The following is a 1,070-nucleotide window of genomic DNA, read 5'->3' as shown; positions in this document are numbered from 1 at the left end:
CAACAACAAAAAAACAACAACATCAACAACAACATCAACATCAACGACAACATCAACAACACAACATCAACAACAACATCAACAACAACATCAACAACAACAACATCAACAACAACATCATCAACAACAATAACATCAACATCTACAACAACATCAACAGAAACCAAGCGAGCACCAACAACAACATCAGCAGTCACAACAAGCAACAACACCCAGCTACTTTGCTTTCAACGCGCGTCATCATCATCAGCATCATCCTCAACATCAAACGCCATCATCGTCACCGCAGCGACTACTATTACCACCGTCGTCGTCGTCACCACAACAGCCACATCAGCATCATTATCAACAATATCACCAAACGCATCATTATCAACATCAACAACAAACAACAACAACTACTACTACTGCTACTACTACTGCTACCGCAATTCGCTACAAAAACATCAACAATGGCAACAACGAAAAAACACCGACTAAACGCTCTAAATCGCCCATCTCTCCATCTTACGATTCCTCTAGCACATCCCTACTTTCTCCTGGGGTCCACCACGTCAATAACAGCAGTAGGGAGGGGCTATTATCCGGACGTACTGATCGCCGACGGTATCACCAGAAAAAATTATCGAACGATGGCTACAACGACGACGACGACGATGACGTCACCTGTGATGATGACGATGCTGATGACGTCATTGGTAAAATTGATAACGACAAAGACGCTGGTGATAACTATGGTGATGCTGGTGTTGATGGCGATGGGCCTACAGAAACGAATAAATTCGACGCGAAAAATCGTCGCGAGTTTGCTAAAAACCCCATAGCGACAATCGATCAACCGGTTTCGCTATTAAACAACTATCACGTCATTGCTAAAAGCTCTGTAGCTAGCGTCACGCCAACCGCAGTAGCCACACGAAGCGTTCGCAGGCAGAGACGTAAAGAAATTGCTCGAGTATTCGGTAAACAAGATTCGAGAATCAACGAATACTGCTCGACAAATCGAAAAAGACCGATACTCAGCCGACTATTTAGATGGTGTCGATCGAAATTTTGCTGTTGTTGTTGCT

Source organism: Helobdella robusta (genome assembly GCF_000326865.2).
Source record: "Helobdella robusta unplaced genomic scaffold HELROscaffold_1902, whole genome shotgun sequence".
In the NCBI taxonomy this organism is placed as follows: Eukaryota; Metazoa; Annelida; class Clitellata; order Rhynchobdellida; family Glossiphoniidae; genus Helobdella; species Helobdella robusta.
Note: the sequence above shows the minus strand (reverse complement) of the source record.